At 37.2% G+C, this 27,156-nt stretch overlaps 1 protein-coding gene across 7 annotated transcripts in view; it reads right to left on the bottom strand.

Annotated features, from left to right (window-relative positions):
- SORBS2 (sorbin and SH3 domain containing 2) overlaps positions 1–27,156 on the bottom strand; it is a 209,857-nt gene that overhangs the window by 167,104 nt on the left and 15,597 nt on the right. For all 7 annotated transcript variants that reach the window (XM_087874682.1, XM_087874683.1, XM_087874685.1 and 4 more), the window contains exon 2: positions 7,713–7,850. The gene's annotated coding sequence lies outside the window, so the exon portion shown is untranslated. The remainder of the gene's footprint in view (positions 1–7,712; positions 7,851–27,156) is intronic.

Here is a 27,156-nt window from a genome sequence, read left to right as displayed (position 1 = left end):
CTGGACAACCATTTCTCTGAATGGTATAGGGCAGTGGAGGGGTGGGTTCTAAATTTTTTTACTACCCGTTCTGTGGGCATGGCTTATTTTGTGGGCATGTGACAATTATTTAGGATTTAGCAGAGGTACTGGTCTACCAGGCTTTTAACTGCTTGCAGAGCTGTACCGATCTACCCATTTATTTTTTGCAGGCACTGGTCTATCCATTTATTTTTGCAGGCACCGGTCTACTCATGTATTTTTGCAGGCACTGGTCTACTCATTTGTTTTCTTTTAACACTGATCAGCTGTAGGGCGGCCCTTTGAAGCCCCCCAGGAAGAGTTTAAACAGTTTTTTCCCTCTAGCCATCAGCTGGAACTCATGAGGCAGCAATAGATTGGGGGTGGGGCCAAATAAAAGATAAGAATAACGCAGGGGGTGGGTGAAGGGGACGGGGGGGCAGAACCGGTTCGGTGATGTCATATCGTCACCACTACCGGCTCGGGAGAACCGGGCCGAACCGGGAGGAACTCACCACTGGGGCAGTGTTGATGAACCTTTTCCACACCGAGTGCCGAAACAGGAGCACACACGGGTGCTGGGGAGCACTGGAAACTGGAAGAGCAGTTCCCTGGCGTGCGCTTCCAGTTTCTGGCGTGTGCATGCGCACCGGTCACCTGGTCTTCCGGTTTCTGGCACGCATGCACGTGTGAAGACCAACTGGCCGGTGCACATGTGCGTGCTGGAAAACCGGAAGCTCAGCTTCCAGGTGCATGCATATGCGCCAGGTAGCTGCTCTTCCGGTTTCCAGTGCTCCCACGTGCATGAAGACCAGCTAGCAGGCACCAGAATCCAGAAGAGCAATAGGTGACGGCTGGCGTGCCTGGAGAGATGACTCTGCATGCCACTTCCAGGATGCATGCCATAGGTTTGCCATCATGGGTATAGGGTCTCCTGCTTCTTAGGGGGTTGGAGTAGAAGATCTCCAAGGTCCTTTCCAACTCTATGTTCTATGTTCTACCATTGCAGTATTGAATTGGCCAAGAAAATGTTATGGGAGACAGGTAGTCCCTTAAAGTAACTAGGCCCTATGCCATGTAGGACTTTTTAGGTAACAATCATCACACTGAATTTCACAAGATTCTTATGTGCTGATTATATGTTGTTTTTGTAAGTTTATTTTGGTTTTCTATGGTATTTATTCCATTTTTATTTTATTGTTGAATGACACTCAGAGTCAAAGACTTTAACAGGCAACTCAGTTAGTAATAATGTATTATATGTATTAGACGCAACTTCATGTAGTGAAACATGAAAATATTTCACTCCAAATTTCCATAAAATATGTAACAGTACTTTTTGAAATATATATTTTAGTTAATTAAGAAACAGCCCCAAGGTGTCAAGGCCAATCGTTTTTGCATTTTAGAAGTGGAGATTTAAAGAAAGAAAACTGTAATTGTTAAAAACTCCAACTCCTGAAAGGTTTGCCAAGGGCAAGGAGTTACAGGGTATAATGGGTTAATGGTATATGAGAAAGACTTTAGGAGATGAAACGAAGAGATGCTGTCTAGGAAACAGTCAGAAAGGAGGCAATATAGTCCAAAGCAGTGGATAGTGGGCAAAGCAAGAAGGTGAGAAGGGGCTGACACGAAGATGGCAGGAGATTTGTACTTTCGGACTTCCAAGATTCAGTTTAGATAGCCTTATAATAAAGTAGAATTAGCTTATCTGGTTGCATTTCCTCTCTGGTCTGCCTGAGAAACTGACAATGGGCGTCTTAATGCCTCTGGAAAGATAAAAAAAGCTCTCAAAATTCAATCAGTTCCAAAAAACATCCTAAATAGTGTGACAATTTAAGTCCTACACATTCTGGTGGTATCATAATACTCCAGCCCTTACATCAGGCAATTCAAAGTATTATACTGTACTTAGCTTGAAAGTTGACAAAGATTTCCTACTTCATAGAGATCGAAGACAAAACACCCTAATGATTGAAAAGATGATTCATTCATGCAGTTCAAAAAACATACAGTCCCGTTTTGCTACCCTAGAATTTGATAACACAGGAGATGGGTTTCCCATGGCCAACTCGCCATGGCCAGCTCACCACAGCCAACTTGCCATGGCCTACTTGCCATGGCCAACTCGCCATGGGACAATTTGCTATGGGTCAAGAGTCACACTAATATTAAAGAAATGGTGGAATAGAATCATTAAAGAAAGGATGCAAAAGGAGGAATAGAATGAAATATGAATGACAATTTTTTAAAATTTATTTTGAATTAAATTGAATTGTTAAATTGTTCTGTGATGAGAATCGTCCTGCGGAGAGTTGGCCATGGTGAGTTGTCCCATTCTGACAGGAAGTGTATCTTAAATCTCTATATAAGATTTAAGATGAAAGAGTGGATGGGGTCTCTAAAAGTAAGGATAATAATAAGAAAGGGCGTCATGATCCATAAATTTTTTGTCTTCATCTCTGACAGAGCACTGAAAATCTAAGGATGCTCTTCAGTACAATTTTGTACTCCTAATTTAGCTCTTCACCTAACCAGAGATGCATAAGAAAACAGATTTGTATTATTTTGGCATGTTCCTAGAGTAGGAATTCATTATTATTATCTTCACAATTTGGCAAGCAGAATTTTAAAAGAGAAAATCAAGCTACTGACAACCTTTCCAACATGCTCTATAGAGAAGATCTGCCGAGGGCTAGACAGATATCAAAAACCAACAGCATGATAATGATTGCTCAACACATTCAGTAACTTGCATAGAGTGGAACTATTCTGATATTAACCGTATGCCCAGGCACAGAATGTCACCATGGGAGCAGCCTGCCCAAGGACAATTGCATTATGGACACTTCAACTAGTGCTTGACTAGATGAGATTATGAAAAAAAAGTGAACTCCCCCACCAGATATGTTTGTTAACCACAGTGAACAGTTTATCGACAGTAAATGCTAAAGAAAGGTATGGCTAATTATATTTCAAGATGATTTTTAAACCACACAAATTTACAACACACCCCATCTGCTCCCAAAAATATTTAGTTCAGGTACATGTAGCAAGTAGAGTTATCCAGATTTTATTTCCCGGACTGAAACATGGAAAATAATTGGTTATTTGTTCCAATTCTTTGTGTCCTTAATCTAGGAGAGGAATGTGTTTTTACTAAATCTTGAGAGAACAAACAGTTTAAGAAATGGTATGGTATCGCAGTGGTTAGAAATGTATTGGAAAGTGCCTCGTTAATAAATTCCAAAGAAATACTAAATACAAGTGAAAATCAATAGCCTAGTATATATAAAACAATAACCATTTTCTAGTTTTCTTTCCTCCTTATATCCATAGTATATAGTTTTTAACTCTGTGGTAGAGATAAAGGAGAAATATGCCTTGCCCAAATTTTTAAACGAACTCATCCTATGCATACTTCACGAAGTCATATACAAACAGGAAAAAAGATGTACACAATATTCCTCACAAATAAGACTCCAGAAAGACTTTATGATCAAAAAAATAACAAGTAAACAATATCAAATTTGATAAATTTCTCAAATGTATATCTCCATGCATCCATTGTCGTCAACTCGACCTCAGTTCAATTAATGCTTGTCTACTGTTTCACTCATTTCACTCAATTCCCTTCCTGAATGCCTTCATCCAAAGATTCTTTTGATACTCAAAACACAAACAGCTTTGGACATGACATGATAGAGAAGAGAAAAAATAAAGCCAAGGAAAAAAAGTCCTGCCAATAAAACCATTTAACATTTGATGTTTTATCTCCACTGCCTAAAATACCACCAAGCTGTTTCTTTATCAGGAAGTTTCATCATCTGACAGGCAGAAAAATAGCATTATTCCTGTTTAGCCAAGTGGAGAAAATTTGAAAAAAGTGTTGCCATATATTTCAATATTTTGGCCAAACAGATCACTACTACTACTACCACCACCAGCCAAAATCAAACAGGAGTGTGTACATTCTGAAAGCATAAAAGTGTCTGTGTTTTTAATAGCCAGGAAAACAAGGTGAACATATTCTTTAACACACACACACACACACACACACGTCTCTCTCTCTCTCTCTCTCTCTCTCTCTCTCTCTCTCTCTCTCTCTCTCTCTGTGTGTGTGTGTGTGTGCGTGTGTGTGTGTGTGTGTGTTTGTGTGTGTGTGTGTGTGTATAAAATTTCAGATTTGTTTTATTTTAAAAATAAAGATATGAAAAACAGCTTTTTGAAGGAAGAATTGATTATTTTAATATGGGGCAGGATTAAAAAAAAAAGGAACACTTAATGTTTTCCTCATTATTTCTCTGCTTCTCTCCCCTCAATTCCTTTCACTTTCTGCCATTTCAGGTGCATTTCCATTTCATTTCATAACTCTGTTTTGACAACATATATCCTACTTTCTGATATAAAATTATTCAGTAAAATTTACAAATAAGAAAAATAAAATAATGATTATTTATCTGCACAAACATGCATTGGTTCTGTAGTCAAGAAAAGAACTTCCTTTACTAATAAGTAAAATCCACTCTTGGTCTTTCATGATATGCACAGCTTCTTCCCAAAATTTCTTTCCTTCCAGTGAAGACAACATCTTAAAAATGTTTTCTCAGTGGAAGCAATTAATGCTCTCCTTTGTTCTCTTCCCCGAACTTCTAACTCATGCTATGTTAAACATATTGAAATCAAATAAAGAGCTCAGTCTAATGCTTATTTCATAAAATAAGAGACCAAATATGTTGAGTCCAGATTTATATATAGCAAATTGGGTGACAGAAATGAATATATTCAAGTTATGTTCTCTGTGGCACTAATACAATCTGAAAATATTAGAAAAAGAATTGGGAAGGGATACTTTAAGGTGGTATAGAATGCTGAGTAGAACAGGAAAAAAATTAGGCAGAAACACCATCCATTTATGAAGCGGTGGGGGCGGTGGGGGGGACAAGACAAGAAAAAGACTGCAGAAAAAAGAGAAGTATAGGAAAAACTATTTCTATGAGCTGTATAGATTTAGATTTAATCCTGAACTGAACTTTATACTTCATTTGTTTAGAAGTCACATTCCCTTCTACAGGAGATCTTTCTTCTGATCACAAGACTATGACAAATAAGCTGTTTGTGGTTTCTCAGAAAAGGAAAAGCACAAATTCAAAATAAATTTCTTTATTAGGATTCTTAAATATACACTACATATGCTTTCATTAATGTTAAACTGTGTTAGAATTCTACTTATTCTTTGACCTTTTTAGGACTAATTGATCAATCCTCTAGTCTACAAACAGAATTCAATTAATGTAGAGTGGGACCTGGCTGATATTTGGAAAGGTAACCATGGGAAAACTCAGGGCTGTAAATTTTGTGAAGCAATACAATAAACAACACAAGCTATCCACAAGAGCTAATCTATAAAATTGCAATTCCAGGAGCCAGGATTGGTTTGAGGGCACCTTTACCTTCTTACTCGAACTCATTGCAAATCCCACTGTGCATAGAAAGTTACAGTCCTAACCTCTTCATTAAAAGTAGTAAATTTATCACTTTGGGGGCAAAAGTTCCATATAGGTTGTGGAGAGGAAGAGGAACAGAATGTAAAGTGGGCTGAGTTGATCATGGATAATGTAGATTTCCCAATCTGTTGATGATATATTGGGTAAATATTATGAGAACTGAACTCCAATATTTGTGAAGAAGCTAGGGAAGAGTACTGAGTACTGAGCTAGGATTACAAAATGTTGCTATGCGGCAACATTTTTGCTCTAAAAACCTAGCAATTAATGCATGTAACTTTCCTATTTGAATATTTATACAAACACTGGTGCTGGTTCATAGTCCTTTATCAATCAATCCTATATACATTTTCTCAGAAATAAAGTTCTCTTATGTTCAACTGCTCTAAGTCTGCATAAAATTACTTATTTATTTAACTAATATCTGCTATGCTAATATTTCTTTAAAATTATGGAGTTCCTGAAGACTGAGTCAAGTAAATTTTCAAAAATCCAAATAGTATTTTTTCCCCCAATAACTTATTTGACACCAGTACTGGAGAGTGAACAAAGAACACACTGTCAAAGAGGAAATCTGCACAGAATGTTACTGTTTGTTCTCTATGAATGCAGAGGTATATTTGCTAAAAGAAAGGCATTCCATTCCTCTCCAGAGATTTCCCCTTCATTCAGTAGAACGACAGCTCTGGGTTCACATCCCTTCCATTCAAGTTATGTCAGCCTGTTAGTTACAGACTCTTATTTGCTAGGCAGTCCTTTGCTACAAAAAATAATCCTAGACTTCAACTTGGCTTTACTTGCTCTTAATACGAAAGCAATTATTTGTATGCAATTTGCTCTTGGAAGCTAAATGAGGGCATTTAAATATTGAACTAGTGGAAAATTACTGTGCAGAAAATGTTCTTTGGCACATCATTCTTGCATTTTCACAAAAAGTTAATACCATAATTGAGTATTGACATGTTTGCCAGCCTTTGCCTTCTCCAAATGGACAAATTGAGGTAGGATTACTCTTATTTGGAGAATTGCATTCAGACTAATTCTTATTCCAAGTTGTAGTTCTTTTGGCTTTCTTCTGTATTTGCCCCAATTACTCTTACATTTGCTCTGCCACAGTGAAATATAAGAAACCATATAACTGGTGGGTTCCAGAGAACAGAACATATCGGTGGAGCATCATATTAGTGGCAACCCTTCTTTAAAAAGATTTTCCAAGGTCATTCTCTATTTTTACTCTAATTCTGTATCCCTCTTTATTCTAGCAGATAGTCTTTGACTGATTGCTGTTGTTATTCTTGGCTGGTGACTATAAAATACTATCTTCCCCAATCTGCCACCCACTGTATGTTTTGGGAGACCAATCAAAATTCCTATCTAGCTGTCAGACCAACCTTCATCAGTCTGCTAAATGCAGTACAGTAGACTGAAGAAAGAGTTGAAAGAAGAGAAAGGGACAATTAAAACAAGTTTAAGGAAGGATAGTGATGATATTGATATAAATTGTTATTCAAAGAAAAAATGACACAAAGGAATTTTAGCCAACGATAGAGGTAAGGATAGAGTTAATAAACAAAAGGAAGCTAAAGGAGGCAGCAAGTCAAAACCAGTTCATGTACTCAGGAAGAGATGCAGCTTTTCTTGCACGACAAACCTGACGTACAGGCGGCTGTTGGCAGGCAGTGTGTTACTGAGAAACTTAAATGAATCCTAAAAGGTATTATATCAGGATATGGTGGACTCATAAACAACAACAACAACAACAAAACCCAAAGAAATGTCTTTTTGTTGATTTGACCAGCACACTGTAAAAATGAGATTTTCTCAAATAGATGTCCAATTCTGAATATCAAATGATTTGCTGTCAACTTTAGACTTGTTTAAATCTTTTCAAATGCAATAATCAGACAGAAAATAAAAATTCAAGAGACTAAAATATAATTCTCTACTTAGAATTAATTTTGAACATAGTTGGCATTTGATAACTTTTTTCTGAATAATTAAGAGTTGAGCAAAAGTCACCCAGCCTCACAAAACTTTTGTGTAATATGTGCATATGAAAGATACAGAATGAGAAAAAAAAAAGAAGTATAATTCTTGTGGCAGGTTCTTATAGAATGATAATCTATAGTCTAGAAACATTAGCTAAGAATGCAGAACAAAACTGCAAATCCTTAAGATAGACACAGACAAAAGGTAGAGAATTACCAGTCAGACGAGTCTTCCTGTTTTTGAAATGTCGGAGATATTAGTATTCTTGTTCTTGTACATCCAGATCTTGTTAACCCGGTCTTCTCTTAATGCTTAGTTCCTCTAGAGGTCTAAGTTTAACTGAAGAACAAGAACCTGCAATCAAGAGAAAAAGAGAAGGCGATAAGAGCAGGAAAGAATTTCAGCTGCTGGCTGCTGCTACTGTTCTAGAAGCATTTGAGCTATTTTCAGCACTTGGCGGGTTTGTCACTGTAAGAGAAACCAGAAAGTATACATAGGCAGGAAACTTAGGAGAAGTTGGTCTGCTGCTCAAATTCCACATCCACTTTTGAAATGTTGAGAAAAATCAATTTTCAGGCTATTCAAAAAAGTACACTGCGTGTTTGCACCAGAACCAGACCACAATCACCTTCATTTTTCTTGGACCCAGCAACCAGTGTGGCAAGCACAGAAAATGTTGTGTTTCTAGTTTCTGACAGACTCATGCCAGTTTCTCTGAACAGAAGTTCATTCTCCCCTTACTTTATTTTGCATCCAAATGTTTTGGATCCTTCTGGCATCAGTGTCCAGGAACAAACTCAGCCTCCTAAAAGGGAAGCCACCAGTTTATTTCCAGTTTGCAACTAAATTTTTGGAATCAGTCACTCTGCTATTTCTGAATGTTAGTGACAGAGGCTGTTGACATTGTAGTATTTAACTAACAGGGAATCTGAAACCAATCAGTATTGCAATTACATTTTCAGTCACTGCCATGAAAGAGAAACAATCACACTGTCTTCAACTTAGAATGGCATAGTTATTATATATTTGATATATTTAGGCACCCACCATGTTCAAAATATGTTCATCACATTATTATTTTTTTGTTTTAAACTTTTAATCTTTAGATTCAGAGTTTTGGAATTTTTATGAGTTTGAAACTTTGACGTTGTACCTTCCTGACGGTTCAGTGATTGGGTACTAAATAGGTAAATAAATAAAACATTATTTTAGAAATTTTTAAAAAAATCTATATTTGCAGATAAAAAGCTGTGACTGAGAGAAAGGTAGAGATCTTGGCAGAACCAAATTTCAGAAAATATCTCCATTTTAAGGGCATCATTACCATCAGGAAGGAAAAAGTAATTATTAGCCCTTTCCCACATGTCAGTGGACTTTCCAGGATGTCTAGAAGAGTGTGTATTGTTTGATTTCCTAACTGTGTTTTTCCGAAGAAATCCTATATCATTCAGAAACCACCAGATTACTCATACTTATTCTGAAACGTTCTTCAAAGGATGTTCCCTATTAGATTGAAAAATTAGCACACACAAAGCAAAACAATTTTTAAATCTTCCACTCAGGTTTCAGGCCAATCAAATTTTTATAACCTGTTGAAAGGAGTAAATTAATCCTATACCTTGGTGCTTGATACACAGGATATTTTCAGGAGGAGAGGGAAGAAGTAATACAAAACTCAGCAAAACTCACATAGGGAAGGGTTTCTTTTTAAGAAAAGTACTCAACTAACGGATTTCCTAGAATTCATATTTTATTCAAGTAAGACAGCAGAATGAACATTCTCTGGAACAATTTCTTTAATTGTTGTCTCTGATTAAATATTTATTTAATCAGAGCAATATTTATAAAATGTACTACTAATTGGTATACACTCCGTTTCATGTATACTGCTAAGCCATAATTTTGTTTGCTTTTGCCAATGTATTATGTGGGAGGAAAGTCTTGAACACAGGCAGTGCTGCATTTAGCAGGCTGAAAATTGTGCGTAAGCAGGTGTGAAGGACTCTTTCATATTAAACCGTTATATTACAAAAGCATCAGAGCTCAACCTTCGGGTTGATTCAACCATCACTGTTGCTGCTCCTTGCATTTCTCTTCTCCAAATGGGAGAATGAAGAACCATTAATAATCTAATAATACAGTGCTAAATAACTAAAATGGGAAGGAGGGAGGAAATTAGCATGCTTAGTTTCTTTGGACATCATTCACATTGGACATCAATAGAAACCACAACAGTTTTTGTATATAAAGTGTCAGATGTAAATGCCTTATTCTCCAATGTGTAAATAATGTATATATGGAACATCAGAGGTTAACTTATTCTTTGGACTTTAATGTATTCATAACTTACCACTCCCATTCCTAGCTCCACCCCTTGTATATATAAGGAGCCACCCTCACCATTCTCGTTGCTTCTACCTCGAATATTCAGTGAATATAGAATGCCTATCATAATTAAAAAGAAATATATTTAAAGCTTTAACTTCTATTATCTTTATTGAGTCTGATCCTGAAAATATTGCAACAAGCTGGTAGCAGAGGATGGTTAATTGACTCAATAAGTAATTAAAAAATGTCCAAGAAAGATAGGCCCAACACCAGGGCCTACAGCAAAGAAATAGAAACTGATCAAGAGATGATCAACGAATCCACCAATGCGATTTCGAGAGAATCCGAAGAATACACCACTGAAGAAGAAGAACTAATGAGTGAAAATAATGACCAGAAAGAAATCGAAATAGAAAATAACGAACTCAGGTCAGAGATATTAAAGATACTAAAAAGTCAAAAGAATGATGAAAGTCTCATCGCGGACCTCCAGGAGATGCTGAAGAACAGCGGAGCAGCGAGAGAGAAAAACGTCATTAAAGAAAAACCCAAAGATCAAAAAATCGTAAGTGAGATGACTACTGAGAAAATAGTTGTTAAAAAGAAAAGATGTGATCCCGCGCGAAATTTTGAATGGCAGCCATCTTGGTTTCAACGAACTTCAAAAGAGAATGGAGCAGAGCCAATCAAAACGCTCAGTTCAAAATTTCTGGCGCGAAAAACACTATCAGACGAAGAAAGTGAGAAAGAAGTCTCAAACTCTTCAGATGATCCAAAATCAGAAAGTGAAGACGATTTAACAAAATCTCAAGTAAAATCAGCAATGAAAACGCTTTTTGCTGCTTTTGGGCCAAGACTGAAAATTACCAAGACATCTACGAAGAAGCAAGAAATCAAACCGGCGACTCAAGACCTGCACGCTCCCATCCTGACTTCGAAAGCGACGACGCCCGAGCCCAGAGAGCCATGCCGATTTCGCCCTACACCACAGACAAAATCGAATACCAACGCACACAAAAAGAAGAAAAGAACCGTCACCACCACCAGAACCCCAAAAACCGAGCCAGAGACCGACTCATCTGAGGAGGAGCGGATCGAGAGAGCTGAAAGGGAGAGAACCTTCCACGACGCCACCAAAGAAGAAATGAACAACGCGCATGTGCGAAACTACGTAGACGACCCAGAAGGACTTGAACTGGCCAGAGAACCGCGCAGACTCATTGCAAGCATCCCAATGCCGTTCTGTAATTTCCTGCACTTGAGAGATCACGGACTGCCCCAGGTTGTAAGTAATGGACAGAATAATGTAGGTAACTTACCCAGTGACTTCCCAAAACTTAGAATTGATGGCATTAATTTACAAGAGTGGTATCAACAGCTTCAGGTTATTTTCATGAAAGAAAATTTACTATTCTTTATAACTAGCCCTCCAAGAAGACCTTGGACTTTAAAAATAGATTGTTTACATCATAGAGCATTTTTCATAATAATATCTAGCGTGTCTCCTGCAATGTATCATAGCATCAAACCAAACCTAACTGTATCAGAAATAATTCAATGCATGTTTAATCTATTTCACAGCGATAGCGTAGCTACAACCACAAGAATGTCTAAGGATTTCTTTTCCTCTAGAGTAAAACCAGGGGTTTCTATAAGTGAGCATTTGATAAATCTAAACAAAATAAGAGCTGAGCTACAATTGAGGGGGGAAGTGATTTCAGATCAAACAATGAAAAGTGTTATTATCAATTCACTTGATCCATCATGGGATAGCTTTATGTCACACTTAGATACCATTAATTTGGGATATTTATCCATAGAAAGTCTATCTAACAAATTGATAGCAGAAGACAATTCAAGAAAAAATCGATCCAGTAACCAAACAGACCACAAACCTTTTAGGAAAGTAGTCTTTCAAGATAAACATAATGAGGCCTTTAGATGCTACAATTGTGGATCCAGGGAACATAGTAGAAGAGACTGCCCCAAAGTCTCAAGAGAGAGACATAGACCAGAATATAGGAGCAAATATAATTACAGACAATCTTCCACAGATAGACACAAATATAGAAGCCCACCAAATTACAAAGAAGGTAGAGGGGGTAGAGAAAATTCAAAAGAGAGGAAATCTGGGTCACTGAATGGGCTAAATAAACAAGACAGCACCAGAACACAGCAGGATGAGAATAACAATTGGCTTATTGACTCTGGTGCAACAAATCACACCACCAACAACAAAAGTATATTATCTTCATTTACAGAAGATAAGTTTGTGATAAAGGTAGCTAATCAAGAAAAGGTTCAAGTACTAGGCAAAGGAAATGTGACCTTGCCTGGTCTAGGGAAAATAGAGGGGGTATTATTAATCCCAGAAATACCTCACAACATACTAAGTGCCATAAAATTAAGCAGAGAATCTGATATCAATATAGTTTTCTCAAAGGGGAAAGCAACTATAGAAAAGAACAAAACAAATGTAGGTACTGTAATGATAAAAGGAGGTCTACCCTATCTGATAACTAAAGAAAGATGTTTACATAACATTGATTCAAATATGGAAGATTGTATTGAAGCAGATGATGAAAATGTCAGTAACAGTGACAATGATGAGTGTAGAATAACTCATGATCACAAAAACACATACAAGGAAAAGAAACCAAAAATAGGTAAACCAATTCATGATGAGTGTGCTCACATCTTACACAGGAAGTTAGGACATGCAAGCTTTCCTGTAGTACAAAAAATGACTGAACACGCAGAAGGTGTCAAAATAAAAAATTGTGAAAATTATTTGGAATGCTCAGTATGTAAGTCCACCAAACTAAAAACCAGTCCCAGACCAAAAAAATCTAACAGATCAACTAACAATATTTTTGATTTGGTACATATGGACTTAGTTGGTCCATTAAGTCCCTCAATTACCTATAGAAAACGTTACTTCCTAACAATAGTGGATGACTACAGCCGATATGGTTTTGTTTACACATTAAAGCACAAGGATGAAACATTTCAGAAATTTAAGGAATTCTACAAACGTATAGAAACACAACATAATATCAGAATAAAGCAAATTATGACAGATAGGGGATGTGAGTTCATGTCTAAAGAATTCTCCCAATGGTTAAAGGATAGAGGAATGTTACATTTCACGTCCAATCCTTTTTCTGCATTTCAAAATGGAGTTGCAGAGAGGAAAAATTCCACACTACAAACCATGATTAGGTGCACATTAGAGGATGCTGGTTTAGGCAAACAATTTTGGTCAGAGGCATTACATTATTCGAATTACACTCAAAATAGAACCTGGTCCAGTATTGTGAATAAGACACCATATGAGGTGATGTACAATAGAAAACCCAAATTATCACACATGCACATATTTGGAGTCACTGCAGACGTACACATACCTAAACAATTGAGGAGAAAGGGAGAAAACGTATCCAGGAGATTAAGATTCATGGGATACGAAACTGGAACCAAAGGGTACAGATTTATTGATAGTAATAACAAATTTATAGTATCCAGAACAGCTGTGTTCCATGAACAGGCCAATTGGTCAAAATTGCACCTTAATGAAATATTTCCTAATAAATGTAAAGATACGATATCTTGTGAGGAAGGAACAACAGAAAATCAAAATATTAACAAAAGTAAGAACAAAACCAAAACTTGGACTAATAGTCAGCATAAAATAAAGACAGACACATTAACAAAAAAGGAAGCTAGATATTTGCATGATAACCATAGCAAGCCTGAAAGAACTATTAGAAACAATAGAAACCAAATACCAAATAAATACAAAGATTACATAATGCATATGAATGGAGAACAAGTAACACCTAATACATATGAAGAAGTATTGAAACTTCCACATGAAGAAAGAGAAAAATGGGAACTAGCTATGGAAAAAGAGATGGAAAGTTTACAAGGATTAAATGTATTCACACCTGCGATCGCACCTAAGGATAAAACAATTATAGGTACCAGGTGGATTTATAAAATTAAGAACTTAGAAGGAGGCAATACCTTATACAAGGCTAGACTAGTTGCACAAGGATATGCACAAAAATATCCAGAAGACTATACTGATACATATTCACCCACAGTGAGAACAGAGAGTGTCAAAACAGCCCTTGTAGTAGCATCTGCACTCAATCTGGACGTATTCCAATATGACATACAGACCGCATACTTACATGCAAAATTAGATAAGGAAATATATGTAAGAGCACCACACAGTCAATACACTAATAAGAACGAAATTTGGTTATTAAATAAGAGTCTGTACGGATTAAAGCAATCCGGCAAAAGATGGTACGATTGCTTGGTAAAAGTACTTAAGACCATGGATTTCAACGCCACCACTGCTGATAACTGTTTCTTTGTAAAAAAGAGTAATGATCATATTGAATTTGTATTAATTTACGTGGACGATATTTTATACATTGGAAAGCATAAAGAGAGCAGGGAAATCTTTGTAAATAAGTTAAATGAACACTTCTCACTGAAATCTCTGGGTAAAGTGAATAAATACCTTGGTGTGCAAATTAACAAAACTAAAAGGGGATTCAAACTTACACAGAAAGATAAAATCATCGAACTCCTAAACAAATGTAACTTAAATAATGCTAAAACCTGTGACACCCCTATGCAAACTGATTTTCTTAGAAACACTGATGAATCTTCCCCTGAGTTTAAAGACAACACATTTTACAGATCAGTTATAGGTTCACTCCTTTATATATCTAATTGGACTAGGCCAGATATTGCATTACCTCTCAATCTATTGTCAAGATATGTTAGTAAACCAACCTTGTATCATTGGGAAGCTGTCAAAAGAATTCTAAGATATCTGAAGGGTACATTAGATTTTTGTTTAATGTTGGAACCCAATAATGACAGAGAACCAAAAATTACTTGTTATGCTGATGCAGATTGGGCTGGTGATACAACATGCAGAAAAAGTACTTCTGGTTATGTTTTTCTATTGAATGATTGTCCAGTTTACTGGTATACTGGTAAACAAGAACTAGTAGCCACTTCTACTACAGAAGCGGAATATGTTTGTTTGTCCAAAGCTGCAAATAACCTTGTATGGTTCAATGATCTGATCACTGATGTTTGGAAGAAACCCACCTTACCATTTATTATGCATGAAGACAATAAAGCGGCCATTGAAATATCCAGATCCGATGCAATTGGACAAAGGTCCAGGCATATTGATATAAAGTTTAAGCATGTGAGACAACTGTCTCAAGACGGATTCATTAAAGCAATACATTGCGATACTTCTGAACAATTAGCTGACATATTAACAAAACCCTTACCTTCTAAACAACACAAATATTTAACTTCTAAATTATATGTATTATATTGTCCTGAATCAGAATGTAATTGGTGTTGTGTAACGAACCGGCATTTAGAGGGGGATTTGTCAGATGTAAATGCCTTATTCTCCAATGTGTAAATAATGTATATATGGAACATCAGAGGTTAACTTATTCTTTGGACTTTAATGTATTCATAACTTACCACTCCCATTCCTAGCTCCACCCCTTGTATATATAAGGAGCCACCCTCACCATTCTCGTTGCTTCTACCTCGAATATTCAGTGAATATAGAATGCCTATCATAATTAAAAAGAAATATATTTAAAGCTTTAACTTCTATTATCTTTATTGAGTCTGATCCTGAAAATATTGCAACATAAAGGATTTAGCTTCACTTCTAGTAAATCTGCAGTTAAAAAGGATGGGCAACAGGTCAAGGAAAGGAGAAAACAGTAATTATGGGCTAGAATGGACAGGTAGTCTGAACAAGGCAGTTTATGGGATTTCAGACAGAACTGACCAGGAAACTACAGGAGTTTTGAAATTTAGATTATAAGGCAATTACAATATTAGTTTTAGTCAGTAGACTACTGCATAACTAAGCTAATCAGTATACCTTCCTAATTTAGATCATTGCTTGTGCCAGTAATACTAGCAAGGAGGGTTTAAGTTTATATTCTAATTAACTTAATCTTTTGTTTAACATTAACAGATCTATTTCTTTAGCAGAAAGCTAAAGCAAAAATGCAACAAATCAAGGTTTTTCCAAAACCTTCATGGAAAATTAGAATTAAAAGGATAATTATAGGCAAGGGAGCTGCCTTATTATTTATATCTCCTGTTTGAGTAGCAGCCAACTTAACTTTGAGTAATTTTGGGAGGAAGAAGGGCATGACCAATGGATTGCTTTTATACATGGAGCTGCACAGATTTCTAATTTGCAACCAGAGACTGCAACCTATACCTGATATTCACTGTATAGTCTATTACAGGGCTATTAAACTGGCAGCCTGTGGGCTGGTTTAGCGAAGGGAGGAAAAGTCCCAATACGTCACATGACACCACCATGATGACATGAGTTTGACACCCCTGTTCTATTATATACTGAGGAACAATGAATTCAAACTGTTTCAGCACTAACACATCTGTAGCTTATTTTTGATCCAATGATGAAATGGATTAACTAGAGCCGTACCATTCAGGCTTCAGGCCTGGATAGGGGATGAAAACAGCATTGGTCATTCTTTTTGATGATCTCTGGCTGGAGCGGGATGGGGGTAGTGCATCCATCCTTGCTTTACTTGACCTCTCGGTGCCTTTCAATACCATTGACAATGGTATCCTTCTGGATCAGCTTCGGGGGATTGGAGTGGGGGGACCTGTCCTATCCTGGTTCACTTCCTTCCTCTGTGGGCACTCTCAGTCAGTGTTGATAGGAGAGGAGAGATTCAGCCCTCGCCCACTGCTTTGCGGGGTCCTGCAGGAATCAGTACTTTCTCTGCTCCTGTTCAACATTTATATGAAGCTGCTGGGTGAGATCATCCATCACCATGGACTGAGATATCTTCAATATGCTGATGATACACAACTGTATATGTCAGCCCATGGTGAGTTAAGCAATGTCATGGCCTCCCTCTCGCAGTGCCTGGAGGCTGTTAGGGGCTGAATAGGGAGCAACGGGTTGAAACTGAATCCTGGCAAGACTGAGTGGCTCTGGGTTTGGGGTTCTTTGGCCCATGGAGAATTGCCACCTTTGGTCTTGGATGGGGTGGCACTGCCCCAAACAGACTCTGTGCGTAATCTGGGGGTTCTCTTGGATTCGCGACTCCTGCTTGAAGAACAGGTGGCAGTTGTGGCCAGGAGGGCCTTTGGGCAACTGTGGATTGTGCACCAGCTATGCCCTTTCCTGGACCAACAAGCCCTTCTCATGATCACTCATGCCCTCACCACCTCCCATTTTGACTACTGCAACACACTCTACATGGGGATCCCCCTGAAGAACATCTGGAAGCTTCAGTTGGTACAAAATGCAGCAGCCTGCATGGTTTTGTGCAGACCTTGATGTGCATGTTTCATCTCTCTTGCAGGAACTGCTTTGGTTGCCAATTTGCTTCCAGGTGCAATTCAAGGTGCTGGTTGTCACCTTTAAAGCCCTTCGTGGCTTGGGACCAGGTTATCTGAGGGACCGTCTCTTACCAGTCACATCTACCTGACCAACTAGAGCGGGAAGGCAAGGAATCCATTCAGTGGTGAAATGTAAAATTTGTTACTACCGTTCTGTGGGGGTGGCTTGGTGGGGGGTGGTAAAGTGACTGGGTGGGCGTGACCAACTTTTTAAAAGCATTTTTTCTACAACCTCTTTGGCTCTGACGATCCCAGCTGAGTTGCCTAATTGTCAGAGGCTTTTTTTTCTTTTAAAAGCATTTTTTCTATAACTTCTTCGGCTGAAGAGGTTGTAAAAAAAATGCTTTTAAAAGCCTCTGACAATCAGGCAACTCAGCTGGGATCATCAAGAGCCTTTTAAAAGCCGAAGTGGTTGTAGAAAAAATGTTTTTAAAAGGCTCTGACGATCCCAGCTGAGCCGCATGATCATCAGAGGCTTTTTTTTTTTACTTTTAAAAGCATTTTTTCGGCCGAAGAGGTTGTAGAAAAAATGCTTTTAAAAGTAAAAAAAAAAAAAGGCTCTGATGATTGTGCACCTCAGCTGGGCATGGAGGGATTTTTGCTACCGGGTCTCCGAACTATCCACTGCCATCGCTACCGGATCGGGCGATCCAGTCCGAACTGGGAGCATTTCCCCCCTGAATCCATCCCCTAAGAAGATACATCTGATGGGACCCAGAAGAATGGTCTTCCTAGTGGTGGCTCCCTCTCTCTGGTACATCATTCCTCCAGAGAAATAAGTTGGCCCCTACTCTAACACTCTTCTGAAAGGTGCTGAAGACATGGTTCTGCCAGCAGGCCTGGGGAACCCAAAGCAGGATGGATCCCACTAAATAGCTTGTATGAATTTGTGCTGTTGCCGGGATGGGGGTGGATGTGGGCTACTAGAACAGAATAGAATAACAGAGTTGGAAGGGATCTTGGAGGTCTTCTAGTCCAATCCCCTGCTTAGGCAGGATACCCTACACTTCTGACAAATGGTTATTCAATCTCTTAAAACTTTCACTGTTGGAGAATTTACAACTTCTGGAGGCAAGTTGTTCCACTGATTAATTGTTCTAACTGTCAGGAAATTTCTCCTTAGTTCTAAGTTGCTTCTCTCCTTGATTAGTTTCCACCCATTGCTTCTTGTCCTTCTTGTCCAGGTGCTTTGGAAATTAGCTTGACTCCTTCTTTGTGGCAGCCCCTGAGATATCGGAACACTTCTATCATGTCACCCCTAGTCCTTCTTTTCATCAGACTAGACATACCCAGTTCCAGCAACCATTCTTTATATGCTTCAGCCTCCAGTCCCCTAATTATCTTTGTTGCTCTTCTCTGCGCTCTTTCTAGGGTCTCAACATCTTTTTTACATTTAGCGACTAAAACTGGATGCAGTACTCCAAGTGTGGCATTACCAAGGCATTATAAGGTGGTATGAACACTTCATGTAATCTTGATTCTATCCCTCTGTTTATGCAGCCTAGAATTGTGTTGGCTTTTTTTGGCAGCTGCAGCACACTGCTGGCTCATATTTAAGTGATTGTCCACTAGGACAATCTTTTCTTATCTTTTCCAGAATCTTCCTTGGTATTGAGATCAGGCTGATAGGTCTGTAGTTTCCTGGATCTATTTTTTTTCTCGTTTTTTGAAGATGGGAACTACATCAGCTCTTTTCCAGTCCTCTGGCAGTTCCCCAGTGCTCCAGGATCTTTGAAAGATATAGTTCAGTGGTTCTGAGATCTCGTCTGCCAGTTCCTTCAGAACCCTGGGGTGTATTCCATCTGGTCCCGGTGATCTGAACTCATCTTTATTCAACTAACAGGCCAGACACCAGTTCTTGCTATTAAATATTTGTTCTACTTCTTTCTGGATCAGGGATGTATAATATTACTTGGAGACTATAAATGGATAGGATCAGGACAAACCCAAATTTGAATTAATTTATATTTGAGAGTCTGGCATATTTTAGATGTACTACGGGTACACTTGGCTAATGGCAAAATATATGAGAATTATATAAAAAGTACCTGGAAGACACCAATTCACCAATCCCTGTCTTAAGTCCCCCCCTCCCCAATGAACATTCATTTTTAAACAAAATTTTCCAAATATTTCTCCCTGGAATGATATATTAATAAAGAAATATGAAAACATCAGATCAAATCATTATTTTCATAATTGCATACAGATATTGGATACATACTGTACATACATCATGGTGGAGAATCTCAATATGGCGATTATTTTTCCCCTTACAGAGAGTGGGTGAATATCCAGTAGGACTATAGACTAAATTATTGCTTTGAGTAATTATTCAAAGAAATAATAGCTCACAAACTCTATTCTATGACTCAGAGTAAACCAGAACAATTTTTTTCAATCAGAAGTTTTGACTGAGGCTGGTAGGAGTTGTTATCTAACATGTTGGGATGAATTTATAAGATGGTTTGAATATTTTGAAGATAATTAGTAGTATTTTTATAGGTTTGAAAGTTCAATCTTCTTCTACATTATGGTATCAACTCTCATCCTAGATCATTGTTCTCAACCTTGGGAACTTTGGGATGTGTGGCTGACTTGGAAATTCTGGGAGTTCAAGCCTACATGTCTTAAAAGTTGCCAAGATTGACAAATGCTGTCTAGATAGAGCTTTTACAAAACTGATTGATAATGCATTGATCAGATTCTAATCCATTCATTTGACTTTACAAAGACACAAGAGGATTGGTCTAGGCTGGGTGTTCTCCTGTAAGTAACTTGATCCATTTCATGGAGAAAGAACAAGAAGTTTTACAAGCATTGCAAATGCAGTCTATTCAAATCTCAACTATATCTTTCCAGACAATAGATAATAATTTACACAAATATTCAAGTGTTAGGGCTCTATCAATCGCATATGAATGTTATTTGACCAGGAAGAAATTGTTTGGGCAGGAGAGAGACAGAATGTAAAGAATGTAAGCACATGATATGACTTCCTTCAACGATTAAATCTTTGGGTGTGAAAAGAGGAAGGCTGAAATTTCTCTTCATAAGGAGAGGTATAAAAAAGTGCATAGAATTTGAAGTAGGATTGGATGCCATAAATTCTGCACCATCTATCCAGTCTTCTCAGACTGTCAACTATTTGTCACTGCAGAATTACAGTAAAGATTTAGATTCTAGTCATGTTCATCTAAATCTCCAGGGAGTTATAAACTAACTTATGCCTGTATCAAGAAAGTATGCACATAGAAAAGCAGATGTCACCCATAAAGACTGTTGTCTACATCTTTCTTTGACACTCCAATTTTGGGGATACTGGGAGATGCTAAGGAAAAGCACTGAAACCAAACTCTCCCTCTATCTGCAATAATAGGCTCATTACCATATTTGCCATGATGTGGGAATATCCAGTTCTCAGAGTCAAAGGAGTATTGCTTTGTCTTGAAAAAGAAACATCAATTGCGAATCAGTGTGGTGAAGAAATTAAGGTACTGGACTGACACAGGGAGTTCTAATCTTCCACTGAACTACAGAAACTCGCTGTGTGGCTTTTGACCAGCTATTCCTCTTTAGCCCAGTCTATCTGAAGAAGAGGGAGCACTGAGTATGCAATCTTGAGCCCCTGTACAAATGGCACAATATCAATAGATCAATCAACGAGTCAATCAATTAAACAAATAAAAGACCAGTGTCTTCAGGATCTAGGCAAGATATATGGTGATCTCAGGAAGCAAAATTGCCAGTAGTCCCATCAATACTGTGTTGTGTCTCTATTTATATATTTGAAACAAAGAACAATTGACCTTGTCTGAATCATGAATGAGGCAAAGGCTTAATGATAGAAAAAATCTGGAGGAAATGTCAGGTTTACAATGCTCATTCTGGCTTAAGAGCAATTCAGGAAGATGGATCATAGTAAGATAAGTATCTCCTGCTGTTTGTGACCAGAGCTGCTAAATAAAGAAGAAATTATAGATGCAGAATGACAAGAAATATAAGAGGCATTTAGAATCACAAAGTGTACTGTGTCTGCAGAGTGAACTGTGAAAAAAATCACCTGAGGTGTCAAATTTCAGAAGCTGTGAGAGTCACTTTACTGTGAATTTCAGAAATTAAACAATTCTAATACTTAGCTACAGAAAATGTCCTAGGTTTTCAGGTATTTCTTTGTTTTAAATTGTTGTCACTGTTTTGCAGATCAAAGATGCATTTTTTAAGAAAAATTGATGTGCATACTTATTTCTCAATTTTTAGGAACAAATAAGATAGTATTTCATGCTTTTAAAACTGACATGTGGACCTGGCAGGATCTAGCTGTTTTGGGGGTAAGAGGATAATTGAGGCCATGATCTACAACAATTGTTTTACTGATGAAACCAGAAATCACATTTTAAGATTTGTAAAGAGACTGCTTTTATTAAGAAATCGCTACTTCAAGTACAAAGCATAGTCAATTAATTGCCACAGATTTATTTAATGGGAAACTTACAAATGAAGTTCTTCCTCTATTGGAGATGAAATGGCACAACCCAAGAATGGATTTTCCAGTTTTACAGCATGTCAGGCATAAGTTCTCTTTGTCATAAATTTTAACAGGAAAAAAAATTCCAATAACTTAAACAACAAAAGAAAAGAAAGCCTTTTAAATAATCACCTGGGACAATTTCACACTCAGCTACTGCAACACAAAGCTGAAATTTCACTTTAAAAAACCCTGTCATCTGTCTAGGAATTCAAGCTTTAAAATTGCAAATGTAAAGCTTGAATACATTATTGATATCCTTTTTATCTCTGTGCATTCATAGTTTTACATTTCTAAATTACAATAAATATACAAAATTTCTGATATTTCATGTGAGATCATGTCTCCAATCTCAGTCAAGATGAAATTGTTGTTATTGGGCGGTTTGTCGTACTATTAGAAAGTATCTTATTCAATAAGGGGTTTTCTTTTAGTTACAAGCTGAATATGGAAGACTGAAATTTTGTACATATGAAGTACCAGGAACAGGCAATACAAGAACTCCTTGACTTACAACCAGTCACTTAGGTTAAGTACCAAAGGTACTTATGACTGGTACTGAAGTTCTGTTGGCTGCCATTCCATGGTCATGTGACTGCATGTCTTGGCAATTGGCAGTGTGCCACAATCATGTTGCCATGTTGTACAATATTTTTGCTGAAAACCAGCATTTACTTTCAGTTTTCAGTACAATCAACCCATACTAAACAATGACTGTAGTGTTCAATTAACAATCATTATAAAAAAAGGTCATAAAATAGATCTAGTCATTTGGTAATCCACTTTACAACTATCTTGTGTACTATAATGGGCAGGGTCCATTATGGTTGTATGTTGACGATTACCTATAGGATGGGAGAGAGATAAACCAGAAAACTAAGTGGGCAGCTCACATACAAAAAAGGTAGCTTGCAACCCTGAAACAATGTTGTGAATATCTGTATAGCTACTTGCCTTTTTCAGCTGACAGATAGACACCACAACAAGATACTTCCGTTGAGAAATGATTAATGCCTGCCTTCAGTCTAGGCGTCAGGAAGTGGGCAATAGTTCAACTATGTTTCTTTGCTAGTCACGTAGACACCTTGTAGATTAGGCAGATTATGGATATTGTCAATCAATCAATTACTCAATCAATCAATCAATCAATGAGAAAATAATCTGCCTATAAAATCAGCAGTTGCAGCACTGCAAAGAGTAAATGTTTTGTTGTAAAGTTTTTAGTAGAATGGCACAAAGCCAGAAGGAAATCAGCTAAGGTTCTCACACAGGTCAGTGTTCCTAGATAGGCTCAGAACTGCTTCTCGACTGCTTCAAAATCTAACACCAAGGGTCCCATATTCACCTCTTCAGATGGAAATTTTATAATAACTGGATTGCAGGATGGTAAACCTGCCAACAAGCTTCTAAAGCTTGTTTTAGTACCCTTTTGTAATGGTCTGAGAGAATGTCCATGAGAGACAGGAGGAGAAAAAGAAGCCACAGTTTAGTTTGGTTTGGTTTAGTTTAGTTTAGTTTAGTTTAGTTTAGTTTAGTTTAGTTTAGTTTAGTTTAGTTTAGTTTAGATATTTTGTCAAGCATATATAAGATAACAGGTAAAAGTATAAACATAATTTGAATGCATGAAAAGAATAAGTAAAAAGGAATATTAGGACAGGGACGGGAGGCATGCTGATGCTCTTATGCACGCCCCTTATAGACCTCTTAGGAACGGGGTGAGGTCAACAGTAGACAGTTTAAGGTTAAAGTTTTGGGGGTTTGGGGAAGAAACTACAGTCAGGTAGTGCATTCCAGGCATTGACCACTCTGTTACTGAAGTCATATTTTCTGCAATTGAGTTTGGAACGGTTTACCTTGAGTTTGTATCTATTATTTGCTCGTGTATTGTTATGGTTGAAGCTGAAGTAGTCATTGACAGGAAGTACATTGTTGCAGATAATTTTATGTACTATGCTTAGGTCAGACTGAAGTTGGTGTAGTTCACAATCTAAGCAATGGTCAGATAAGAGGCAGCTGAGCCCCCAGAAGGAATGAAGGCATGGCAAACTTCTCAGAAGGGACCTTCCATGGTTTCTTGGATTGTAAAGGTAAGGGAGCAGAAATGTATTTTCAGACTTGTAAGATTAATATCAACCTTTTGAGGTAATCCAGACAAGAACTATGAGTCCTAGTGCTATTTTTATTGTACAATTACAATAACAGAATCTTGCAAATGTGACATAATATTCTATTTTCAACCTAGTATGTTCTATTTCTAGCTTAAGGAAAGGTTTATAGAGATTGATAGCACTGTATCTCTTTCTTTGTCTCAGACATTTTGGCACCTACCCTTTCTCTAGCAAGTAAGCTTCAATCCATTTTGCCTCAGCAACAGTTTCTGTATATATCTCCATCAAGACCATCTTCCCTAACCATCTTAAGATTACAAAATTGAGCTAGGACAGGTTAAAAATTGAGCTAGAGGTTTGGCCACTTTTCCAATAATTCATAACTGGTAGACTTCACTTTTTTAAACTGAAGATCCATGCTTTATACAATACAATGGTTCACAAAACTATCCTTGCAAAAAGCATTATGCTTAGCCAACAGGTGAATTAAATTACACTTAGTTTAACTTATCTCACAAGTTTGTTGTGAAGATGTAAAGAAATACCACATTGACTTCCTAAAGAAAAGTAGTGTATATAAGTGTTAATATTGGGCAAGATGCCTACAAGTATGTGTCAGATTTTCTCACAAGATTACCTTGTGTCAGATTTTCTCAAAAAATAAGTCAAAGCATATTTTCCCCCAAAGTAAGCAATAATTTGAGTAATTTCTTAGTTCCAAAAAAAATAGGAAAGTTGTATGTAATTATAATTCCCTTAACTCTGAAGAAAAACCCTTACAATTCATCAGTAGGAGATAGGAGTAGCTCACAAGTGTGCCATATGGTTCTGGAAGTAATAAAAAATTGACAAATTGGAATTCTCATCCAGGTTTTATAGTAATCCATTTCAAAGGTTCAAAAAGTTTTCTTTTTCTCTGATACTGGAGAAATTTGTAGGCCATTATAGCACTTTAACAAAAGACATTGTTGCTCTCCTTCATCTTAAATATTTAATAGTTTGTTTTCTTTTTTTTTAAATGTAGAGGGTGAATCAGCATACTGGCATTTTTCACAGGAAATGCAGAACAGAAACTTATTGTTTAATAAGATATCTGGAGATGCTGCCAAATGCTTTTTATATTCAACAAGGTCAGTTCTCTTTATATGTTGTTATTCTTTTTCAACAAGGGAGGACGAACTATAGAATGTCAATAAATGAGAATATTTGTAGTACAGGGTTGGAATGAGGGGTCCTTGATGCTCTGAGCTTGGCTGTTTTCTTGCAGACATTTTCATTACCCAAGTTAGGGATTTGCTCTCAGTTTCTATTTTAGTGGCTTGCCCTGTCTGTGTTGGCTGGAGTGGTCTTAGAGGTACTTTGCTTGGGCTGCTTACTGTTGGCTTGTCTGGAATTCTTTGATTGGGGAACTGTTTACTGTCAATGTCATTTAGACATTGATAATGACATCCATATAAGTCCTGAGAGCGGTGATCCCATAGGTATACCTTTAATTTATTGATTAAGTTTGCCCATCAAATTGGAAGTATGTGGTTAGACAGAGGTTTATGAGATTCAGAATCCTGGGTGTTTCAATCTTTATGTATTTATTTAAATCAGGTGTGCTGTGGAGAAATGTGGTCATAGATTTCATCCTCATATATAGTCACCTCTCTGATTATTTGAAGTTACTGTACTGTGGAGTTGATGGAATTTGCTTCCTTTTGTGAGGTGACAAGCTTTTTTGTTATTTCTTTTGCGATGTTGTAGGTAGGGATCCATGGAAACGATATGACTGGAAGTATCATTGTAATATGTCTGGCTTGTGTATTTTGGGGCATCCATAGAAGCATAGGAAGATGTGTTCACTGCTTCTCATCTGCCGTTGTTCCTCTTTGGTAATTTGATCTATCTTAGTGAGGTCACTGGGAGTTCTCTTGATCTGGTTGTCTAATTTCTGTATTGTGTTAGTGTCCACTGGGATGTAAATTTAAGTAGAACATCAAGTTACCAGGTCACTATCACAAAATAGAATGGAGAAGCAAAACAACCTGTCTTTTCCCAAAATGACAATCTATCCCCATTTGATTAAGCTCACTCTCAGAAAAAGAGCCAGTTACGATAAATAGAAATCCAGCCCTATGAAAAGGTAGACTAAAGGACATACTTAAGTGTGATTCATATATTGAATTTATGATGTAAGTAAAACAGAAAATAGAGAGCAAAATCCTCACTGGCCCCTATATAGAGACAGTAAAATCAAAATAGTTGCAATATGAAGATTTAGGGGAGTGGGAGGGAGAAGCAAAAGTTGCTATCTCTGAAAGTTGTGTTATCATCATGGGCAGGGTTAACTGCTCCCTAGTAGTAAATCTTTTACATCCTTCTACGTATTTAAATGAGGAGTCCAAATTTATTCTTATAATGAAGAGTTCTGCCTTTGGTGATATTGTATTTTAGTAACAATAAACTAGTTCCAGAATCCAGATTGCCCAGCTTTCAAAGAGAATGATCTTATTAATATGATATACATCAATTGTTAATAGTTGAACTCTCAATTTGTCTCTTCACTGGTATTGAGTACTTTCATTAACCTACAGTTTTCAATCCTAAGGGTGGATCTCCCTCAGGACAAACTTAGAAAGCTATCTGGCTGCTGATAAGAAACAGAACATTGGCCTTAATGAATCTGTATTCATCTAGTACTTGAATGATTTCAAACATAATTTTGCTATTTATTAAATTGTGCTGCTATTTTTATTATTCACAACACAATAATTCACCATTCATCAACTAGGTATCTTCCTAGATTACAACCTTTGGAATTCTAAGACCACATTCCCATGCTGCCTTGGAATTGTGGGACTGGTAGAAAACCTCTAGGAGACACTAACTGTCTCAATATTTACAAATAGCTCCAATGATCATGTTTCAAAAGTACTCATGAATTTCTAATACACTACATAGATTTTTAATTGATGACAATCATCCAGCCAAGCTCCTTTTACAAGCATTGGAAGCAATTTTATGGACCAAATTTGGAAACCTCATATAAGGTAAATTAGGAAAGACTTTGATTCATCAAGAGAATAAATATAAAATGGTTCATTTCTTCCAAATGGCATTTTATGTATTAGAACTTACAGCAAATTCAAACAAGAATGTTTTGGAGGGGAGACAATGATCTCCACACAGTTCACTCAGGGAAAAGACAAACTTAATTTGAAAAGGCAATTCAAAGTGCATTCCTCAGGAATGCTGC

The sequence above is a fragment of the Pantherophis guttatus genome, chromosome 8 (genome assembly GCF_059756535.1).
Source record: "Pantherophis guttatus breed Tessera chromosome 8, ASM5975653v1, whole genome shotgun sequence".
Classification (NCBI taxonomy): Eukaryota; Metazoa; Chordata; class Lepidosauria; order Squamata; family Colubridae; genus Pantherophis; species Pantherophis guttatus.
This window is presented reverse-complemented; position numbering and strand designations above follow the sequence as displayed.